We start from the raw sequence: 21,985 nt of genomic DNA, 5'->3' as shown, positions 1-21,985 counted from the left end.
CTCATAAGACAAAAATGTCACTATTTTTCTCATAAGACAACAATGTTACTTTCTTTTTCTCATAAGACAACAGTGTTACTTTTCTCATAAGACAACAATGTTACTTTCTTTCTCTCATAAGACAACAATGCCACTTTCTTTTTCTCATAAGACAACAATGCCACTTTCTTTTTCTCATAAGACAACAATGCCACTTTCTTTTTCTCATAAGACAAAAATGTCACTTTCTTTTTCTCATAAGACAACAATGCCACTTTCTTTTTCTCATAAGACAACAATACCACTTTCTTTTTCTCATAGGACAACAATGTTACTTTCTTTTTCTCATAAGACAACAGTGTTACTTTTTTCTCATAAGAGAACAATGTTACTTTCTTTCTCTCATAAGACAACAATGCCACTTTCTTTTTCTCATAAGACAACAATGCCACTTTCTTTTCCTCATAAGACAACAATGCCACTTTCTTTTTCTCATAAGACAACAATGCCACTTTCTTTTTCTCATAAGACAACAATGCCACTTTCTTTTTCTCATAGGACAACAATGTTACTTTCTTTCTCTCATAAGACAACAATGTCACTTTCTTTTTTTCATAAGACAACAATGTCACTTTCTTTTTCTCATAAGACAACAGTGTTACTTTCTTTTTCTCATAAGACAACAATGTTACTTTCTTTTTTCATAAGACAACAATGCCACTTTCTTTTTCTCATAAGACAACAATGCCACTTTCTTTTTTTCATAAGACAACAATGTTACTTTCTTTTCTCATAAGACAACAATGTTACTTTCTTTTTCTCATAAGAAAACAATGTCACTTTCTTTTTCTCATAAGACAACAATGTTACTTTCTTTTTCTCATAAGAAAACAATGTCACTTTCTTTTTTCATAAGACAACAATGCCACTTTCTTTTTCTCATAAGACAACAGTGTTACTTTTTTTTCTCATAAGACAACAATGTTACTTTCTTTCTCTCATAAGACAACAATGCCACTTTCTTTTTCTCATAAGACAACAATGCCACTTTCTTTTTCTCATAAGACAAAATGTCACTTTCTTTTTTCTCATAAGACAACAATGCTTAATTTCTTTTCTCATAAGACAACAATGCCACTTTCTTTTCTCATAGGACAACACTGTTACTTTCTTTTTTTCATAAGACAACAGTGTTACTTTCTTTTTTTCATAAGACAACAATGCCACTTTCTTTTTCTCATAAGACAACAATGCCACTTTCTTTTTCTCATAGGACACAATGTTACTTTCTTTTTTTCATAAGACAACAGTGTTACTTTCTTTTTCTCATAAGACAACAATGTTACTTTCTTTTTCTCATAAGAAAACAATGTCACTTTCTTTTTCTCATAAGACAACAATGTTACTTTCTTTTTCTCATAAGACAACAATGTTACTTTCTTTTTCTCATAAGAAAACAATGTCACTTTCTTTTTTTCTCATAAGACAACAATGTTACTTTCTTTTTTCTCATAGGACAACAATGTTACTTTCTTTTTTTCATAAGACAACAGTGTTACTTTTTTTTCTCATAAGACAACAATGTTACTTTCTTTTCTCATAACAAAACAATGTCACTTTCTTTTTTCTCATAAGACAACAATGTTACTTTCTTTTTTCTCATAAGACAACAATGCCACTTTCTTTTTCCTCATAAGACAACAATGCCACTTTCTTTTTCTCATAGGACAACAATGTTACTTTCTTTTTTTTCATAAGACAACAGTGTTACTTTCTTTTCTCATAAGACAACAATGTTACTTTCTTTTTTCTCATAAGAAAACAATGTCACTTTCTTTTTTCTCATAAGACAACAATGTTACTTTCTTTTTTTCTCATAAGACAACAATGCCACTTTCTTTTTCTCATAAGACAACAATGCCACTTTCTTTTTTTCATAAGAAAACAATGTCACTTTCTTTTTCTCATAAGACAACAATGTTACTTTCTTTTTCTCATAGGACAACAATGTTACTTTCTTTTTTTCATAAGACAACAGTGTTACTTTCTTTTTCTCATAAGACAACAATGTTACTTTCTTTTTCTCATAAGAAAACAATGTCACTTTCTTTTTCTCATAAGACAACAATGTTACTTTCTTTTTTTCATAAGACAACAGTGTTATTTTCTTTTTCTCATAAGACAACAATGCCACTTTCTTTTTCTCATAGGACAACAATGTTACTTTCTTTTTTTTTCATAAGACAACAGTGTTACTTTCTTTTTCTCATAAGACAACAATGTTACTTTCTTTTTCTCATAAGAAAACAATGTCACTTTCTTTTTCTCATAAGACAACAATGTTACTTTCTTTTTCTCATAGGACAACAATGTTACTTTCTTTTTTTCATAAGACAACAGTGTTACTTTCTTTTTCTCATAAGACAACAATGCCACTTTCTTTTTCTCATAGGACAACAATGTTACTTTCTTTTTCTCATAAGACAACAGTGTTACTTTTTTCTCATAAGACAACAATGTTACTTTCTTTCTCTCATAAGACAACAATGCCACTTTCTTTTTCTCATAAGACAACAATGCCACTTTCTTTTTCTCATAAGACAAAAATGTCACTATTTTTCTCATAAGACAACAATGTTACTTTCTTTTTCTCATAAGACAACAGTGTTACTTTTTCTCATAAGACAACAGTGTTACTTTCTTTCTCTCATAAGACAACAATGCCACTTTCTTTTTCTCATAAGACAACAATGCCACTTTCTTTTCCTCATAAGACAACAATGCCACTTTCTTTTTTTTTCTCATAAGACAAAATGTCACTTTCTTTTTTTTTCTCATAAGACAACAATGCCACTTTCTTTTTCTCATAAGACAACAATACCACTTTCTTTTTCTCATAGGACAACAATGTTACTTTCTTTTTCTCATAAGACAACAGTGTTACTTTTTTCTCATAAGAGAACAATGTTACTTTCTTTCTCTCATAAGACAACAATGCCACTTTCTTTTTCTCATAAGACAACAATGCCACTTTCTTTTTCCTCATAAGACAACAATGCCACTTTCTTTTTTCATAAGACAACAATGCTACTTTCTTTTTTTCTCATAAGACAACAATGCTACTTTCTTTTTTTCTCATAGGACAACAATGTTACTTTCTTTTTTTCATAAGACAACAATGTTACTTTCTTTTTCTCCTAAGACAACAATGCCACTTTCATTTTCTCATAAGACAACAATGCCACTTTCTTTTTCTCATAGGACAACAATGTTACTTTCTTTTTTTCATAAGACAACAATGCCACTTTCTTTTTCTCATAAGAAAACAATGTCACTTTCTTTTTCTCATAAGACAACAATGCCACTTTCTTTTTCTCATAGGACAACAATGTTACTTTTTTTTTCTCATAAGACAACAATGTCACTTTCTTTTTCTCATAAGACAACAATGACACTTTCTTTTTCTCATAAGACAACAATGCCACTTTCTTTTTCTCATAGGACAACAATGTTACTTTCTTTTTTTTCATAAGACAACAGTGTTACTTTCTTTTTCTCATAAGACAACAATGTTACTTTCTTTTTTCTCGTAAGAAAACAATGTCACTTTCTTTTTCTCATAAGACAACAATGTTACTTTCTTTTTCTCATAAGAAAACAATGTCACTTTCTTTTTCTCATAAGACAACAATGTTACTTTCTTTTTCTCATAGGACAACAATGCCACTTTCTTTTTCTCATAGGACAACAATGTTACTTTCTTTTTCTCATAAGACAACAATGTTACTTTCTTTTTCTCATAAGAAAACAATGTCACTTTCTTTTCTCATAAGACAACAATGTTACTTTCTTTTCTCTCATAAGACAACAATGTCACTTTCTTTTTTTCATAAGACAACAATGTCACTTTCTTTTCTCATAAGACAACATTGTTACTTTCTTTTTTCTCTCATAAGACAACAATGTTATTTCTTTTTTTCATAAGACAACAATGTCACTTTCTTTTTCTCATAAGACAACAATGCCACTTTCTTTTTCTCATAAGACAACAATGTTACTTTCTTTCTCTCATAAGACAACAATGTCTTTTTCTTTTTTTATAAGACAACAATGTCACTTTCTTTTTCTCATAAGACAACAGTGTTACTTTCTTTTTCTCATAAGACAACAATGTTACTTTCTTTTTTCATAAGACAACAATGCCACTTTCTTTTTCTCATAAGACAACAATGCCACTTTCTTTTTTTCATAAGACAACAATGTTACTTTCTTTTTCTCATAAGACAACAATGTTACTTTCTTTTTTCTCATAAGAAAACAATGTCACTTTCTTTTTTCTCATATAAGACAACAATGTTACTTTCTTTTTCTCATAAGAAAACAATGTCACTTTCTTTTTTCATAAGACAACAATGCCACTTTCTTTTTCTCATAAGACAACAATGCCACTTTTTTTTCTCATAAGACAACAATGTTACTTTCTTTTTTTCATAAGACAACAATGTCACTTTCTTTTTTCATAAGACAACAATGTCACTTTCTTTTTCTCATAAGACAACAGTGTTACTTTCTTTTTCTCATAAGACAACAATGTTACTTTCTTTTTCTCATAAGACAACAATGTCACTTTCTTTTTCTCATAAGACAACAATGCCACTTTCTTTTTCTCATAGGACAACACTGTTACTTTCTTTTTTTCATAAGACAACAGTGTTACTTTTTTTTTCTCATAAGACAACAATGCCACTTTCTTTTTCTCATAAGACAACAATGCCACTTTCTTTTTCTCATAAGACAACAATGCCACTTTCTTTTTCTCATAGGACACAATGTTACTTTCTTTTTTTCATAAGACAACAGTGTTACTTTCTTTTTCTCATAAGACAACAATGTTACTTTCTTTTTTCCCATAAGAAAACAATGTCACTTTCTTTTCTCATAAGACAACAATGTTACTTTCTTTTTCTCATAAGACAACAATGTTACTTTCTTTTTCTCATAAGAAAACAATGTCACTTTCTTTTTCTCATAAGACAACAATGTTACTTTCTTTTTCTCATAGGACAACAATGTTACTTTCTTTTTTTCATAAGACAACAGTGTTACTTTCTTTTTCTCATAAGACAACAATGTTACTTTCTTTTTCTCATAAGAAAACAATGTCACTTTCTTTTTCTCATAAGACAACAATGTTACTTTCTTTTTCTCATAAGACAACAATGCCACTTTCTTTTTTTCATAAGACAACAATGCCACTTTCTTTTTCTCATAGGACAACAATGTTACTTTCTTTTTTTCATAAGACAACAGTGTTACTTTCTTTTTCTCATAAGACAACAATGTTACTTTCTTTTTCTCATAAGAAAACAATGTCACTTTCTTTTTCTCATAAGACAACAATGCCACTTTCTTTTTCTCATAAGACAACAATGCCACTTTCTTTTTCTCATAAGACAACAATGCCACTTTCTTTTTCTCATAGGACAACACTGTTACTTTCTTTTTTTCATAAGACAACAATGCCACTTTCTTTTTCTCATAAGACAACAATGCCACTTTCTTTTTCTCATAGGACAACAATGTTACTTTCTTTTTTTCATAAGACAACAGTGTTATTTTCTTTTTCTCATAAGACAACAATGCCACTTTCTTTTTCTCATAGGACAACAATGTTACTTTCTTTTTTTCATAAGACAACAGTGTTACTTTCTTTTTCTCATAAGACAACAATGTTACTTTCTTTTTCTCATAAGAAAACAATGTCACTTTCTTTTTCTCATAAGACAACAATGTTACTTTCTTTTTCTCATAGGACAACAATGTTACTTTCTTTTTTTCATAAGACAACAGTGTTACTTTCTTTTTCTCATAAGACAACAATGTTACTTTCTTTTTCTCATAAGAAAACAATGTCACTTTCTTTTCTCATAAGACAACAATGTTACTTTTTTTTTTCTCTCATAAGACAACAATGCCACTTTCTTTTTCTCATAAGACAACAATGCCACTTTCTTTTTCTCATAGGACAACAATGTTACTTTCTTTTTTTCATAAGACAACAGTGTTACTTTCTTTTTCTCATAAGACAACAATGTTACTTTCTTTTTTCTCATAAGAAAACAATGTCACTTTTTTTTTTCTCATAAGACAACAATGTTACTTTCTTTTTTTCTCATAAGACAACAATGCCACTTTTTTTTTCTCATAAGACAACAATGCCACTTTCTTTTTCTCATAAGACAAAAATGTCACTTTCTTTTTCTCATAAGACAACAATGCCACTTTCTTTTTCTCATAAGACAACAATGCCACTTTCTTTTTCTCATAGGACAACAATGTTACTTTCTTTTTCTCATAAGAGAACAGTGTTACTTTTTTCTCATAAGACAACAATGTTACTTTCTCTCATAAGACAACAATGCCACTTTCTTTTTCTCATAAGACAACAATGCCACTTTCTTTTTCTCATAAGACAAAAATGTCACTATTTTTCTCATAAGACAAAAATGTCACTATTTTTCTCATAAGACAACAATGTTACTTTCTTTTTCTCATAAGACAACAGTGTTATATTTTCTCATAAGACAACAATGCCACTTTCTTTTTCTCATAAGACAACAATGCCACTTTCTTTTTCTCATAAGACAACAATGCCACTTTCTTTTCTCATAAGACAAAATGTCACTTTCTTTTTTCTCATAAGACAACAATGCCACTTTCTTTTCTCATAAGACAACAATGCCACTTTCTTTTTTCCTCATAGGACAACAATGTTACTTTCTTTTTCTCATAAGACAACAGTGTTACTTTTTTCTCATAAGACAACAATGTTACTTTCTTTCTCTCATAAGACAACAATGCCACTTTCTTTTTTTCTCATAAGACAACAATGCCACTTTCTTTTCCTCATAAGACAACAATGCTTACTTTCTTTTTTTTCTCATAAGACAACAATGCTACTTTCTTTTTTCTCATAAGACAACAATGCCACTTTCTTTTTTCTCATAGGACAACAATGCACTTTCTTTTTTTTTCATAAGACAACAATGTTATTTTCTTTTTTTTCTCATAAGACAACAATGCCACTTTCATTTTCTCATAAGACAACAATGCCACTTTCTTTTTTCTCATAGGACAACAATGTTACTTTCTTTTTTTCATAAGACAACAATGCCACTTTTTTTTCTCATAAGAAAACAATGTCACTTTCTTTTTTCTCATAAGACAACAATGCCACTTTCTTTTTCTCATAGGACAACAATGTTACTTTTTTTTTTTCTCATAAGACAACAATGTCACTTTCTTTTTCTCATAAGACAACAATGACATCTTTTCTTTTCTCATAAGACAACAATGCCACTTTCTTTTTCTCATAGGACAACAATGTTACTTTCTTTTGTTTCATAAGACAACAGTGTTACTTTCTTTTTCTCATAAGACAACAATGTTACTTTCTTTTTCTCGTAAGAAAACAATGTCACTTTCTTTTTCTCATAAGACAACAATGTTACTTTCTTTTTCTCATAAGAAAACAATGTCACTTTCTTTTTCTCATAAGACAACAATGTTACTTTCTTTTTCTCATAGGACAACAATGCCACTTTCTTTTTCTCATAGGACAACAATGTTACTTTCTTTTTCTCATAGGACAACAATGCCACTTTCTTTTTCTCATAGGACAACAATGTTACTTTCTTTTTCTCATAAGAAAACAATGTCACTTTCTTTTTCTCATAAGACAACAATGCCACTTTCTTTTTCTCATAAGACAACAATGCCACTTTCTTTTTCTCATAGGACAACAATGTTACTTTCTTTTTTTCATAAGACAACAGTGTTATTTTCTTTTTCTCATAAGACAACAATGTTACTTTCTTTTTCTCATAAGAAAACAATGTCACTTTCTTTTTCCTCATAAGACAACAATGCCACTTTCTTTTTCTCATAGGACAACAATGTTATTTTCTTTTTTTTATAAGACAACAGTGTTACTTTCTTTTTCTCGTAAGAAAACAATGTCACTTTCTTTTTCTCATAAGACAACAATGTTACTTTCTTTTTCTCATAAGAAAACAATGTCACTTTCTTTTTCTCATAAGACAACAATGTTACTTTCTTTTTCTCATAGGACAACAATGCCACTTTCTTTTTCTCATAGGACAACAATGTTACTTTCTTTTTCTCATAGGACAACAATGCCACTTTCTTTTTCTCATAGGACAACAATGTTACTTTCTTTTTCTCATAAGAAAACAATGTCACTTTCTTTTTCTCATAAGACAACAATGCCACTTTCTTTTTCTCATAAGACAACAATGCCACTTTCTTTTTCTCATAGGACAACAATGTTACTTTCTTTTTTTCATAAGACAACAGTGTTATTTTCTTTTTCTCATAAGACAACAATGTTACTTTCTTTTTCTCATAAGAAAACAATGTCACTTTCTTTTTCTCATAAGACAACAATGCCACTTTCTTTTTCTCATAGGACAACAATGTTACTTTCTTTTTTTCATAAGACAACAGTGTTACTTTCTTTTTTCTCATAAGACAACACAGCATTTTCTTTTCCTCATAAGAAAACAATGTCACTTTCTTTTTCTCATAAGACAACAATGTTACTTTCTTTCTCTCATAAGACAACAATGTCACTTTCTTTTTTCATAAGACAACAATGTCACTTTCTTTTTCTCATAAGACAACAATGTTACTTTCTTTTTTCATAAGACAACAATGTCACTTTCTTTTTTCTCATAAGACAACAATGCTACTTTCTTTTTTTTCTCATAAGACAACAATGTTACTTTCTTTCTCTCATAAGACAACAATGTCACTTTCTTTTTTCATAAGACAACAATGTCACTTTCTTTTTTTCTCATAAGACAACAGTGTTACTTTCTTTTTTCCTCATAAGACAACAATGCATTTCTTTTTTCATAAGACAACAATGCCACTTTCTTTTTTTCATAAGACAACAATGCCACTTTCTTTTTTTCATAAGACAACAATGTTACTTTCTTTTCTCATAAGACAACAATGTTACTTTCTTTTTCTCATAAGAAAACAATGTCACTTTCTTTTTTTTTCTCATAAGACAACAATGTTACTTTCTTTTCTCATAAGAAAACAATGTCACTTTCTTTTTCATAAGACAACAATGCCACTTTCTTTTTCTCATAAGACAACAATGCCACTTTTTTTTTCTCATAAGACAACAATGTTACTTTCTTTTTTTCATAAGACAACAATGTCACTTTCTTTTTTCATAAGACAACAATGTCACTTTCTTTTTCTCATAAGACAACAGTGTTACTTTCTTTTTCTCATAAGACAACAATGTTACTTTTTTTTCTCATAAGACAACAATGTCACTTTCTTTTTCTCTCCGTCGCACCAAACACGATCATCCTTTCAATCGTGGGGATGTGATAATGTTACGGTCAAGCCTACTATTCATTGGTAAAAGAATAACCCAACAGTTGCCAATGGGTGGTGGTGACTAGCTGCCTTCCCTCTAGTCTTACACTGCTAAAGTAGGGACAGCTAGCGCAGATAGCCCTCGTGTAGCTTTGCGCGAAATTCAAAAACAAACAAACAAAACAAACTGTTCTCATAAGCCAGTCACGTGTTTTCCACGGTCCATGAAAAAGTAATTTATCTTTCTTAATAAGATAATTATGTTTATTTCTTCATAAAACTATAATGTGTCTTTCTACTTTCCTGGTTTTCAAACTCACAAGCTAAAATTTTAATGTCACATGTTTATCTATCGCTAGGGAACGTTAGTCGTTCTTATAAATTTCTCTCTAAGTTACTTTAGTCCGACAAGTGATGGGTTTAAAAATTATTGTGAAACGTAATCTGGAAATCCGAAGAACATTTAACAGCTGTCTACAATGATAACCAACGAAACTTGCAACTTATCCGTTATCTTACTGTAAGCTCATAACCTATGTCAAAATCATGTGTTTTTCTTTCGTTGACAATAACTCGCTATAACAGTTTCTTTGTAGCACAAATTTGTTTCAGTGAATCAAAGCTTAAGACGGAAAAAAAAAGTGACAATGTACAGGGTGGCCCAAAAGTTTGCTGGGTTTTTATTCCCCTCTCTCAACTTAAATATCTTCTGTTTGGATAACTTTTAACTTACAGCTCCTGAGCTTTGTGGTGTTTTTTGTCTGTGAGACTATTGTATTTATATACTCGTGTATTAATTTGAAACAGATGAATATAACGAAGAATTAGAATAGTAGTTTAAGATTTGAGGGGGGATATCTTTTATGCCAAGCATCCGTTAAATAAAACTCCCACGACTTTTCTAAAAAAAATATATATTTTTTCGATGACAAAATTGCATGCAACGCTAAGAATCCACGAGTGAAATCAAACGAGAGTATGTTATAATATGTCAGTCAACCTCACTACATCTGTCATAATTAGTACCGACGAGGCCTATGTCTAACAAAAGACACACCTGAATGCATGGAATGTACAACATTCACACATGCGTGAACACACGAACTATGTGGAATGTTCGCCATCCATACACACACAGATGAACACATGAAAACAAACTCTGTGTGGAATATACGACATTCACATACACATGAACATACGAACAGCGTGTTTGCTTCTTCCTGAGGGTAAATTCTATGAGCATGAATATTTATATTACGTCATAGGTAAAGCTATCCATAAATTAAAGCACAAAATTCCATCTTAAAATAATAATACCGAGTCTTAAGTCGTCTTGTTGGCGCAAATGGCCCACACAGTACATCTTAGTTTGTGCTTTATACCGCCATGGCCATCCCCATGTATGGTGGGTCGGGTGAAACCCTCATCGGCAGAGAGCCGCTTTCAAATCTCCTCAGCCACTGGAGAGCAATTAGTTGGATTGCAAGTCCACAGTTCCGTACAAGCGCCATGGTTTAAAATGACCGGTCTACGAAACTACTTAACCAAATTAAATCAAGGAAAAGCAGTGTCAGGTCGCTATAGAAAGCGAGCGTTAATACCCCGGTGACTTAGTCACTTACACCGAGATCTCTATGTTCAAGCTATAAAGACTGGTGAAAACTGGTTGGGTTTGAAAGAGGGCGTTAGTAGCGACAGACCGGCTAAAACATTTCTCTGAGTTATTCTACCACGAAAATACCAACCGACGAATGTACAAGTGTGTCGTTTTTCTCGTAACGTTAATTAAATGTTAATTTTTTGAAGTGTTCTAATTTACAATAAACATGTACCTACCATGTATATTACCTTCGAACTTTTTTTTAATGTTTATAGTTAAGCGCAAAGATACACAATTGGCTATCTGGAACGTCTTGGTATTTAGTACATCCAATCTGAAAGACACCTGATGCGACATAAACTAATCTCTCTGATCAGACCCTGGAATTTAGGCGTAACTCAGAGTTGCTCACCAGAGGGAGAATAACCATTCAGCAGTGCCCGTCATTGGCTGGATTTTTGAATCCAGTAATGGGATTGGCTGTAATTTTCACAACGCGACAGTGGATAAAAGTGGGTTCTATTTATCACTATCATCGTTTCAAGGTTAGGCTTAACTTATCTAATATGTCGATGTCAGTAACGAAACGACCGATTCTGTTTACCAGAAATATCGGTCTATCAATCGTTAAAGACTATTTATAACCCAAGAAAAACAAACAAAAGGATTAGTATAGCTTCATTAGTACGTATGTGTAACACACCCAAGAATAAAACAACTAGTATTATTATAGTGTTATTGGTACGCATGTACAGCACACCCAAGGAACGGTACACTTTGTTCTCTACCTACAGTCCAGATAAATGGTTTTATTTACAAACTGTTGTTTGAATGTAACGTTTATGTGATGAGACTTTGTGCTCTAAAAACTGTTATTTTACTGGTTTTTAGTAATTTGTTTCTACGTAATTGTTATAGTAACAAGATTACTGTATGATCGTATCTGTACACATAGTTGCTTTTGTTTGGTTTGCCATGTTCAGATTTTTTATAGGTTACATCAATCCGACGTGGGTGTTTACTTAGGTGTGATCAGGTGTGTTTTAGGTTACATCTGGCCACATGGGTGTTTACGTGGCTATGCTCAAGTATGTTTTAAGAAAGCCAGTTGTTAATTTGCTTGTTTCAGTCTTTTCGCATATCAGAAGCGCCATCTGCGTAAAGCTGTCTCGAGTTTGAACCTGATAAACTAGAGAAAAAGTACAGTTAGTCGTTAATATCTATCACCAACTCTTGGACTACTTTTGTTGAATAAATAGTGGGATTTGTTCACCATGTATACCAACAGATCCAAAGCGACGAGTTCCTGTTTTCGCGGACACGGTGCGCAAACCATAAACCGTTGGATTTACAGTTCGTACACTCTAGCCACTAGGCCACACTCGGCCCACAGCTTGTAATAGTTCAACATTAGCTTTCCGTTTGCAAGCGCTCCATAGTGGCACAGAACGTGTCTGTAGGCTTGCAACGTTAGAAACCGGTTTCGACATCCATGTTGGGCAGAGCACAGACAGCCCAACTTGTAGTTTTATGATTAACTTTAAAACATTTTGCACGCCATGAAGCAAACTGTGACGGATTTTAAACTCGAAAACGACTGATGTAATGCTTAAAACTTTCATGTTTTACGGTCAACTGGGTCGAGCCAATACAAAAGGGTCTATATCAAACACATGTCGCGTGACCCGGGGCATACTCCAAAATGAAAATGGCAGTAACTAACTGTACATTTTATCATTAGTTCAGCTACAGAATGCGCGTGTTGGGATCACGTGACTCCAGATCATGCCTGCGTAAAGAGCCTTCGAGTTGTTCACCCCCCGGGTAATTTACATTCCTTGCTTTTGCGTTTTTTGTGTGTTTTTTTTTCTTGTGGTTGTATTTTGGGTTATTATATTCATTGTCTCGTAAACGGCACGTGGCCGAAGCGATGAGTCAAGCACAAACGACACAGGAGTGCTTTTGTGGTCAACCACCATATATATTGTATAGGTGGCGACCCCTGTTACGAGGTTATTATTTGGATAAAGATAATAATAAAAGGTTTTGGTGTTTTTTTTTATGTTCACAAACGGGTAAACAAACTACGGCAACCTGTACTGAGAGAAATTGACCTAAATTGCATTCGTCAGGTGCCTGTAACACGCCCAAGACTGCATAACAGTGCAAAGGGGACAGGCAGGGGTCGAATAACGTAGTTACATAGTCTCCCTCAATCATACCAACTGCTGTGTCCACAAAGAACTATTAATAAGCTTCTCCAACGTATTTATAACTCGACGCATTCCTCTATGTTAGGTATCCATACACTGACTGTAACTCTCGTCAGTATGAAAAGAAATAATTAGTTCAGGTTTTAATTTCCATTAATTAATATCCTTCGTATTTCGTTACACAAATTATTTTACGATAAATATCTAACGTTAAACAATACCCGCATTAACGTGTAAGCTATTGATTAAATTCGAAGTTTTTGTAAATTTTAGTTTTAGAGTGATGGAAAAACGCCTCATGACTCCTTTAAACACATGGTTATTTAGCGTGCTTGTTTGTTTTGAACTTCGCGCAAAACCTACACGAGGGCTATCTGCGTTAGCCGTCCCTAATTTAGCAGTGTAAGACTAGAGGGAAGGCAGCCAGTCATCAACACCTACCGCTAACTCTCGGGCTACTCTTTTACCAACGAATTGTGGGATTTACTCTCGCATTATAACACACCCACAGCTGAAATGGCAAACATGTTTGGTGTGACGGGGATTCGAACCGGCGACCCTCGAATTACGAGTCGAGTACCTTAATCACCTGGCCATGCCGGGTCCATTTAACGTGTAAACCAAAAACATAGGCCAATAAGGGAAGTAATTTCACTAATTACTGTTGCGTTTTTATGTATTTTTAATAAAAAACGATCACATTCGCCTACTTTATAATCTCAACATTTTCCAACGAAAATAAAACCAAAACATATATTACTTAATATGAGGTGTATTTGGACCCCACCGTTAGTGAAACCAAAATTTTGAAAGTGACGTAAATCTTTACTTGGGTGAGTATCCTGCAGCCCAGTATTCCAAAGTTACAGAAACTAAACTCATACAAAGTTGTCACATAAAATCACATGATGTCCAAGTAGTCAACATTTCGTGTTTTTGTTTAGTACATGGATGTTTGTGAATCAACATGAAAACAAGTGTATTAACATCTCGATGGATATAAACATGTGTAGACCGACATTTAACTATATGTAATTTAAACAAGTGTAGACAGACGTTTCGCTAGATGTAATGCAAGCACATGTATATCGACGTTTCGATAGATGAAATGTAAAAATTGTAGACTCCGTTTTGCTAGATGTAACATAAACACGTATGATATAGCGTAGATCAGCGTTTCGCTAGATGTAACGTGATAGAACAGTGCAGACCAATATCTCTAGATATAGTTTTAAAACTTATTTCAAAACGAGTTTGGTTTCGTGATTAACAAGTATACTTTTCTTTTTTACTTCTTTTTACTTTCTTATCCTTTTACTTCGGTAACTATAGGCAACAATCTGGGATAAGATAGATTACAGCTTTAACCGACGAATTAGTGTTGTTTGTTAACTTAAACAGGTGTGCTCCAAGGAATGAAAAAAAAACGACAATTGGAAGGATTTGTTATTATTGTCGTTATGCCAGGTGGTTAGGGCGCTTGATTTGTAATCTTAGGGTCGTGGGTTCGAATCCCTGTCATATACCAACCATCCTCGCTCTTTCAGCCGGGAGAGCGCTGTGAACTGTGGTCAATTCCACTGTTCCATAGTAAAAAGAGTAGCTCAAAAGTTGCCTTTCTTCTAGTCTTACATTGTTAAATTAGAATGACGACTGACGCAGATAGCCCTTGTGCAGCTTTGCGCGAAATTCAAAACAATTATTCTTTTCAAAGCTCAAAACTTAGTAATTATTCAAAAATATTAATTGATTAGTAATGATCGCATGGAATTATAGGATTTGAATGAAGTTAAACATAGTTATTTGTCTGGAAATTTTCAACCTAATGACCAGGGGCGTAGATCCTGGGGGGATGGTGCATACAATTATCCCCCCCTGCAGTTTGGTCTGTTGAATTGTTGTATTGCATCACAGGCCAACAAATTGTGTGTTTGTTCTTGTGATTCTCGTGTTCTTACCAATCGAATTACATAATTAGGCCTAGATGTAGGCTTTTTCAGTAGCCGAAATGTACATCTTTAAGCTTCTAAGCTTTTCGATCTAAGCGATAGTTCGTTAGTATCAGTCAGTAGGCCTAAGTATACATGCAAGTATCGTGGCAACAAGATTACTCTGTGACTGCATGTTTACAGCTTTCAGGTTCACATAATCAGAGATTACCAATTTGCAAATTGAACAGTCCACATAAGTGGTTGCAAAAAGCATCCCTCCCATCGGGTGTAAAAAATCTACGCCCTGCTAATGACATTTTATGCGCACGTGGGTTAAACGGCTAAGTTGGAAGTCTGTACAGCTCAGGTGTAAAAGTGTTACTTTTAAACTGTTAACTAGAGGGAAGTTAGCCATCACAAAGGCTTTGTCTACACATTACATTGAATAATGGGGCGGAATATTATTTTTATAACACACCCACAGCTGAAAGCGGCATTACGTCTCGAACCTTGAACTTGTCGATTCGCAGCTCGAGTAACTAATCGCTAGCTCGTGCTCAGCCCAACTGCTTGACCATTTAAACTAGAGGTTAAATTACTAATAAGCTGAATGTCTACCTTGTATCATTTCGTGTTATACTTTCACTCAGTATATGCGTTTATTACCGTATAACATTGAAAACGTTTATTTATTCCAGTCAACATAGTTAACACGCAGGTGTTCTGCTACAGAGATACGTAATGATGTACAACACATTCTCAACAAGTATGACACAATCCGGTGTTATTATAGAGTCTGAACGCTGGTTGAAATTTACAGAACCTTTGAATTTTCAATGATATTTGTACATTGTACAGATTTTACGTGACTACTAGCTTTACGAGAGATCCCTCGTGGTCCGTTGCTTCGTGTTCTAAATGAACCTGGAACAGATCAAAGGATCTGTTCTCGAAAACACGTGGTAAAAGTTTTACGACCAAAACCTGTTACGTTGTCAGTATAACAATGAGCATTGTTCAGACGTCTTACAGGGAGACATAGACATAGAATAAATACGTTCGAAATGGTTTAGAGTCAACGTGACTTGTTGGCTTCACGCTTTGGATTTGTCGTCGAACGATTTTTGCTTGTTTGAAGTTAAACACAAATATAGACAAACGATTGACTGTGCTCTGTCTACCACTGGTATCGAAACCCGGTTCCTAGCGTTGTAAGTTCGCAGACATACCGCTGCACTGCTTACTGATGGGCGAATGGGTGTGATATCCAGGTTGGTCCTTGTTGTGTTCTATGATCTCATTCGTTCCAGTCTACCTAGTTGTTATCTGAGGGTTAATCTGCGCAGAACTGCCAACCGTTCTTGTTCACTTGTGCTACTTGAAACTGGAGTTCTAAAGCAACGACCCTTACGTGTCTTGAAAAGGTTAAGCAAGGACTGAACTTTAACTTCAAAAGGAAATACTTTGTTGTTTAACGTTAGCCACTTCCAAGTTTTCAGAGAAATTCAACTAATACGCGTGTTTGCATAAGATACGTGACTTACATTTTTGACAAAGATTTAGACAAAATAATAACAATTAGAAACATTTAATAGACATAATCTGTTTTAAACTTTGGTATTTGTTTCTGCGTTAAGCAGAGCTACAGAATAAACTGTTTGTGCTGTATAAATCCTTAGTATCGAACCCTAATATTTAGCGTTGTAAGCCTTCAAGCTTATCCCTAACCAGTGGTGTATTTAGGTAGGGGCTAGAGGGGGCTCATCCCAGGTTCCATTGATAATTTTATTCTGGGTAAAGTTACAATGGGATGTAGGACCTACAAAAATTATTAGTCCCTGGGCCCACACATTCTTAAAACCGCCACTGTTCCTAACCGACTGCGGAAGCTACAAAGAACCAACAGTTCCGCCACTGTCCCTAACCGACTGTGAAAGCTACAAAGAAACAAGAGTATGAAAACATTAGACAAATTTTCACCTAAAAAGAACCTCAGTTAACACATAAAGTTTTGTTTCTTTTATCAAACTTTTCCTCCAGGTTTACGTTTAGATTTATTGCATAACTGGCTCGTGACTTTAGAATTTCGTAACATTGTCTTCGTTAAGGTTTCTATTTTAAACACAAAATCCTAATTAAAGGTTGTATGTCTTAAAAACTGAGTCAAACCATCTACATTCGTTTGTACCAAACTTCAACAATGTAGCCAGCCAACCAGGTCAGATTAACTGTCGGTTAATAGTATTAACTGTGATGCTTTGTTCGACTTAGTGGCCCACTCTGCCGTGAAACTGTCCGCCAAGGAAGGGGAGCTTGGAATACGGCGACAGTCACTGTCGTATGCCACCTGTCGCTTTATTAATTGGAAACGATCACCACTGTTCCGAAGGGAGGCAGCTGTAATAATGGCTGTCTAGCCTACCCCAGAGTTAAAAACGTAGGAGAAAAAACGATCTTCGCGAGACGTGTCGTATGTTGTTTAATGTTCTCCTGCATAACACACAAAGATAATGTGACATCAGAGGTCCAGCTTAGCATCAATTAATTAACAAACAGCTATGCAAAATAGTAAGATATAAGTAATTTAAGTTGTATGTAGGCACTAAAATCTTCGAACGCGAGACGTCCACGTGTTGATACTGGTACGAACAAATGAGGACTAAGCCACGATTCAAAACGTTTTTCGAAAACAAATAAATCACATTTTGAAAGCTTATTATCAGTTGTTGGTTGTTTGCTTTTCGCACGTGTATATTTCTCTACGTCAGTTTAATGATAAAATAACTACAGGCTGAAACATGGAAGTAATTCTTACCCTCTGTACTCTAACAAATCATGGTCTCTGGGTGTTTGTTCTTTGTTTATTGTAATTATTATACCGAAACGTTGTTCAAGTACAAGCCAGATAATGGTGAATTTTACCGAAACGTCATTCAAGTACTAGTAAGATAATGGCGTATTTTTTACCAAAGCTTCATTCAAGTACAAGCCACATAACGGCGTATTTTTACCGAAACGTCGTTCACGAACAAGCCAGACAATGGTGATTTTTTTAGCGAAAAGCTATTCAAGTAGGAGCCATATAACGGTGTATTTTTTACCGAAACGTCATTCAAGTGCCAGTAAGATAATGGCGTATTTTTTACCAAAGCTTCATTCAAGTACAAGCCACATAACGGCGTATTTTTACCGAAACGTCGTTCACGAACAAGCCAGACAATGGTGATTTTTTTAGCGAAAAGCTATTCAAGTAGGAGCCATATAACGGTGTATTTTTTACCGAAACGTCATTCAAGTACTAGTAAGATAATGGCGTATTTTTTACCAAAGCTTCATTCAAGTACAAGCCACATAACGGTGTATTTTTTATTGTTTAGGTGACGACACAATGAGCCAGTAACATTTAATAATTCTTTCTCTAAGTTTCGTTGCAAAACGAAATCTAGCAATCATATCCATAAGTTTTGCCTCGTCTCTTTAACAGATCACCTTGATGGACTTTAAGAATCCAGAATCCTCATCCACCACAGAGCAAAGACGTGTAAATGTTAAAAACTAATTCGATCCACAACGAACCTCAATAGACTACGTTCACGGAGTTGATTAAAAACTGCTGGGAACACTTATGAATGTTCATATATTGAAATCTAGTAATAGGACACTTTACCCGCAGTGTCATCTGAAATAGGCCCGGCATGGCCTAGCGCGCAAAGCGTGCGACTCGTAATCCGAGGGTCGCGGGTTCGCGCCCGCGTCGCGCTAAACATGCTCGCCCTCCCAGCCGTGGGGGTGTATAATGTGACGGTCAATCCCACTATTCGTTGGTAAAAGAGTAGCCCAAGAGTTGGCGGTGAGTGGTGATGACTAGTTGCCTGCCCTCTAGTCTTACACTGCTAAATTAGGGACGGCTAGCACAGATAGCCCTCGAGTAGCTTTGTGCGAAATTCCCAAACAAACAAAAACATCTGAAATAAAAATATTATTTCTTGTTTTAAAAAAACGAAATGTTTTTGCTAGTCACACGAAAAATGATCAGAATCTATGTCTTTGATACACTGTCTAAGACTAAGTGGTAACTTTACAACAAGGGAAATGAAATCTACAAATAGTTAGCACTGAAACAAAAGTTTTTGTTGCTTGTTGGATTTTGTGTAAAACTACAAAATGGTTATCTGCGCTACCCATTCCTTCTTTTTTGTGAAAGAGTAGAGAGAAGGCAATTACTGACCACCACGCGACTTCAACTCTTTTCAGATCGACAGGTGGGATTTGACTACTACTCTTATCTCATCAGTCCCGGGGCACGAAGGCAGTAAGACATGTAATGAGACCAATTATAAGATTGGATTAATAGACAGCATTAACTTGGAGGACAAAGACATTTCAGGGGGGCCTGGTCCTCCCCGCTAGTGCCAGTCCTGACTGTTATAACACATCTAATTGCCTAAAAATGAGGAACTCGATTTCTTTTGGTGGTAACGTGATATTTTAAATTTCAAAACATAATCGATAATCGAGGAGAATATTTCAAACTTCCCACAAAGTATGAACATCTTATAATTGAGACTTAATCATAGTTAAGAAAGTAACCCCACCCTATACCTAGCTAGGAAGATGATACAATTTTTTGTTTGTTTTGAATTTCGCACAAAGCTACTCGAGGGCTATCTGTGCTAGCCGTCCCTAATTTAGCAGTGTAAGACTAGAGGGAAGGCAGCTAGTCATCACCACCCACCGCCAACTCTTGGGCTACTCTTTTACCAACGAATAGTGGGATTGACCGTCACATTATAACGCTTCCACGGCTGAAAGGGCGAGCATGTTTGGTACGACGAGGATTCGAATCCGCGACCCTCAGATTACGAGTCGAGTGCCTTAACCACCTGGCCATGCCCGGGCCCCTTATTCTTTGAATCTTTATATGATTCTTTCCTCGTGTGATTTTCATTTTAGTATAAAACTTTTGCTTAAACCTATTTGACAAACCTTGTTATCCAGTTTTTAATATAAAACCTTTATTTTAAAGTTATTTCCTAAACCATTTAGTAGATGTTTCAGAGGTGTAGTTTTGAAAATAGATGAAATGTTCCGGTCTGTTTTGGAAACTTACTAACCTTGACATATTAATCTCTCACCCAATGCCTATGTTGTTATGTTTATTCTTTTGCGCTACTATAATTCTATTTAGTAAAACAGTTGTAAGTTTGAGATTTGTCGTTTTGTATTACAGAATTTTTGAATTTCAACATTGGTTAACACTTTTTCGTAAAAACAAATGTCTAAGATATTTCAGATTGCATGTGTAATATTCGATACATACCATTTTTACACATACACACAAAACGTTTGTTTGTTGGTAAGCATAAATCTACACAATTGGATACCTGTGCTGTGTCCACTACGGGTATCGAAGCCAGATTTTTAGCGTGTAAGTCAATGGGATTTAAATAATAAAAATAATGTTTGCTTTCAAATTCGGGCAACGATACAGAAACACTGTCCGCGTTAGCAATTTCTAATTTTGAACTGATACACTTGAGGAAAAGTGAATATTCAACAACACTCGTAGCTCTAAAGTGCGGAGCGCGGTTGTGTGGTAAAGGGGTATTCGAACCCGGGACCCTCAGAGTAAACTTGAGAATGAAACATTCTGTTCATACAGGCCCGGCATGGCCAGGTGAGTTAAGGCGTTCGACTCGTAATCCGAGGGACGCGGGTTCGAATCCCCGTCGCACCAAACATGCTTGCCCTTTCAGCCGTGGAAGTGTTATAATGTGACGGTCAATCCCACTATCCGTTGATAAAAGATATTTATAAAAGATAAAAGAATTGGCGGTGGGCAGTGATGACTAGCTGCCTTCCCTCTAGTCTTACACAGCTAAATTAGGGACGGCTAACGCAGATAGCCCTCGTGCAGCTTTGAGCAAAATTCTAGAAAAAAACAAAACCAAAACAAATGTTCGTACAGCTAAAGTCTTTAATACGTATTAACATAAAAGATGCCGCTTTTGGTTGTGTGTGTGTGTGTAGGGGGAGCATAGCGAATAGGTTACCATGATGGACTATGAATCCGAAAATTCATGGTTCGGGGCGTTATTATGTGACGGTCAATCCCACTATCCATTGGTAAAAGATTAGCCCAAGAGTTGGCGATGGGTGTTGATGACTAGCTGCCTTCCCTCTAGTCTTATACTGGTAAATTATGAGCGGCTTGCACAGATAGTCCTCATGTAGCTTTGCGCGAAAGTAAAAAAAACGACAAACATTCCCCGGTCTAGGTTCCCCCACTTTCTAAGTGACGTGTTTCTCTAAACGTTCTTACAATTTTTTTTTGTCAATATCAGACAGATCATTTGCGAATTTTTGTTATCTCTCACCCCTTTGAAGTATTAATACCGGCAACAAGTGAGGCTGAGGCAGGGCATTTCACTAACAAGTTTCTATTGTTCCGATTCCATTGAGTTACCGCGTGATCAGAGAATGAGCTATCAGTGTGGACTGAGAAGTTAATTAAATTGACGACTGCGCATGCTCACCGTATGGATTAGAAACCTGAAATGTTGGATTTAGAGGTGTCTACGAAGGAAGGAGAACCGCAAAACACAAAAGCAACGAGCCCCAAAAAAATTAATTTGAAGTTCTTCGTGCGATCCCAGAATCGCTGCATACGACTCTCTTTGTATTTGATAAATCTTTTAATTTCATAGTGCAAAGGCAATTATATCAGCGCGGCCCTCAAAGTACGAACGATATGATAGAAGGCAACGCGTAGAAAGTTAGCTTTTAAATATAAGACTGCCGATTTCTAGAGTAAAAGATAGCAGTAAATTATCGTTATAAGAATA

Source organism: Tachypleus tridentatus, chromosome 3, assembly GCF_004210375.1.
Source record: "Tachypleus tridentatus isolate NWPU-2018 chromosome 3, ASM421037v1, whole genome shotgun sequence".
NCBI lineage: Eukaryota > Metazoa > Arthropoda > Merostomata > Xiphosura > Limulidae > Tachypleus > Tachypleus tridentatus.
This window is presented reverse-complemented; position numbering follows the sequence as displayed.